We start from the raw sequence: 3,463 nt of genomic DNA, 5'->3' as shown, positions 1-3,463 counted from the left end.
TAGCCTTCCACAATCCGCTCCAGTAGGAAGTTCCAGCCTTCCGCAATTTAATATCAGCGAAGGAAGTTTCAGTTGGGGCCAGCGAAACATTTTGCAGTTTCCGACATTATCAAAAAATAATTTTTTATGGGCGCATTATTTTCGTCTTAATTGGTTCAAATTTGTGCCAGCAACTTGAACCCCTAAAATCTACCGCTTGTGAGCCAAACACCACGGTGGGCCCAGCGAAACGTTTCTCTGACCCCGAAATTATCCGAAATCAACCTTTTATGGGCGCATTATTTTCGTCATATTTTGTTCAACCAACTTCAAACCCTAAGAACTACCCCCTGTGTGAAAAATACCAAGGTGGGCACAGAAAAACCATTCGCTGGCGTCGACGTTATCCAAAATCAACTTTATATGGGTACATTATTTTCCTCTGAATTTTTTTAAATTTGTACAACCCATTTTAACCCCTAAAAACTACCAATGTGTGGCAAACATCATAGTGGGAAGAGCAAGCCGATTCACTGGCGCCAAAATTATCCAAAATGAACTTTATATGAGCCAATTATTTTCATTTTAGTTTGCACAAATTTGTACAACGCACATCAACGCCTAAAAACTACCAACTCTGCGGAAAACACCATGTCGGGGCCAATAAAGCGTTTCGCTGGCAACTTTGTATGGGCCCATTATTTTCATCTTAATTTGTTAAAATTCTTGCATCTAATTTCAACCCCTAAAAACTACTCCTTGTTAGGAAAATACCACGGCGGGAACAGAAAAACCATTCGCTGGCCCCGACACTATTCAAAAACAATTTTATGTGGGCGCAATATTTTCGTCTCAATTGGTTCAAATTTGTGCAAGCAACTTTAACCCCTAAACACTACCTTTTGTGAACCAAATACCATGGTGGGGCCATCGAAATGTTTCTCTGTCCCCGACATTATCTATGTGAAAAATACCATGGCGGGAATAGCAAAATGATCTGCTGTCGCCTTAGTTATCCAAACTTGACGTTTTAATGGCACATTATTTTTGTCTTAATTCCTTCAAATTTTTACAAAAAATGTCAACCCCTAAAAACTATCCAATGTCGGCACCAGTGAATCGCTTTGTTGTACCCTTTATGGTGTTTGCCAAACATGAGTTAGTTTTTAGGGGTTGAAGTGATGCCGAGACGACATCTTAGTCTTTTTGTACGAATCCTAATTCATTGCCAACCGGTTCAACAAAAAGAACTTTGGGAAGTGTCAAAAATCGCTTAATTAGAGGATTATATCAGACGATTCGGGCAATAAACTGGCGCAATGTGAGCTTATTCTCAAATAAGAGAGATGTTAGAGAAAGAAGATTTGGATCTATCGAAATTTCCCGAAATGGAGCAAATTACAACAGAATGCGGAGAAGAATAGCACGGGCTATTTTTCCCAGAAATATCGATTGGGCAAAACCAATATGATGAACTAAATGTGAAACAGAAATAAATTGTCGATTTGATTCTCCGAGTTGCAGAAGGATGTGATACTTTTGGGAAATGTTTTTACATTAACAGACCAGCAGGATCAGGAACAACTTTTGTTCAAACAACTTTACTCTACTTGTTGAAAGGTCAAGGTAAAAATATTTGCACGAGGCCTTCACCAGCATTGCTGAAAAATTACTTCCTCATGGAAAAACAGTGTAAAAAACTATTGGTTCGCCAGTGTCTCTATTGGCGGACACGACTTCCAACATTTCATCTCAATCAAAATAAGGAAAAAGATTGAAAGAAGTAGACGTATTCATTTGGAACGAAGCCCCGATGGCACCAAGTTTTGCACTCGAAGTCATGGACAGAACATTGCGAGATTTCATATTTAATGATTTTCCATTTGGCGGAAACATTGTTGTTTTGGGTGGTGACTTGAGGCAATTGCTGGCAGTAAATGAACGAGTAACTCGCAGTGAAACGGTCAAATCATCAATAAAATTCAGTACTTTTTTGGAACTGTTTCAGAATGCTCTGTTTGTCGGAGAACGGGCGAGCTTTACCAGGAGAAAAAGAGTTTTCTTAATTTCTGCTTGGTATGGGCAGTGGTACTTTGAATGACAATTCAGAAAATATTCAGATTCCCAATAGATTTATTGCGGTTATTAATTCTGATATAGTTGCAGATACATGTGATGATGATCAAAAACAAACAATACAGAACTGCGTGAAAACATGTGATACTTACCGCAAGAAATGTAGATGTTGATCAAGTTAATCGCAAAATCATCAATTAACTTAATGAAGAAACACAAAAAATTGACACCAGTATATATAGTACGGAAACAACCGGCGACAAAGGATACATTATTCATTAGGTAATACTGACGAAATATTTGAATACAGTGAAACTCTTTTATAGCGCCGATTTTGGGACTAGGGTGGGCGGGAACTAACTCATTATAGCCCGCTCCGCTTTTGTTTGTCCACGCATGAGTGCTCGTCTGAGTGACAACCGCAGATCCGGCGCAGCTCCTGTAACACCTACATACGGCGCGGCGTCAATTCTTGGAGGGGCAATAGAAGGGAGGGCTATTGAAGCATTTCACTGTAGTTTAAATCGTCCGAGCTTGGCACCTCATGGATTCGGATTGAGAAAATAGGCAGTGATAATGCTGATAATACATCTAAGCATAAGTGAAGGATTTTGCAATGGGACCAGACTGCTCGTAATAGAATTTTCTTCCAATGTTTTGAATGTGAAATTTTGACAGGCAGTACAACGGAGGAAATCGCTTATCTCAATCGGATAATACTACACTGTGAAAATACTTATCCATTTTCATTGAGGGGGAGAGAATTTCCTATCAAAGTAGCATTTGCAATAACAATAAATAAAACACAAGATCAAACTTTCGATCGACTTGGAATTGATCAGCGAAAAGATGTTTTCAATCACGGACAGCTGTACATAGGTTTTTCAACATTTGAATTCACATTTGAATGGATGTGAAGGTGAGTGTTCCTAAGCAACAGAAGTAGTAGAATTTCCGCAAAAGTAGCACGCGGTATGTTCTATTATACAAAAAATGTCTTCAAACTTCTCAAAACGAGTGAAGTCACAAAACGAAAATCGACGAAGACTAACTTTTTGCGCGTTCTTTGTTTGCTGCGGTACCTTGTGACATCTCTGGGTTAACATGAGTTGAAGGCGGTGATCCACCCTCGCTTGGCCCATCGCAGTTAGAAATCTACCCCCTAAAGAGTTTTCTCTTTCTAATGCAAAGGGCCAACAGGGCACGAGTCACGTTCTACGATTCTCTGGAGTGGGAAGTTCGTTCGTTGACAGTTTCCCGAGGTACATACGAGGGTGGATTGATAAGTTTCCGGCCTGACCAAGAAATGGCGCCACTAGGCCTACCTTGAGGTGGCGTTCTATAGTACCATCCTTAGATAGTTTGTAGCTATAGTTTCAGCCCGATCGCCATGTTAGTTTAGGTTTCA

Source organism: Belonocnema kinseyi, chromosome 8, assembly GCF_010883055.1.
Source record: "Belonocnema kinseyi isolate 2016_QV_RU_SX_M_011 chromosome 8, B_treatae_v1, whole genome shotgun sequence".
Taxonomy (NCBI): Eukaryota; Metazoa; Arthropoda; class Insecta; order Hymenoptera; family Cynipidae; genus Belonocnema; species Belonocnema kinseyi.
This window is presented reverse-complemented; position numbering follows the sequence as displayed.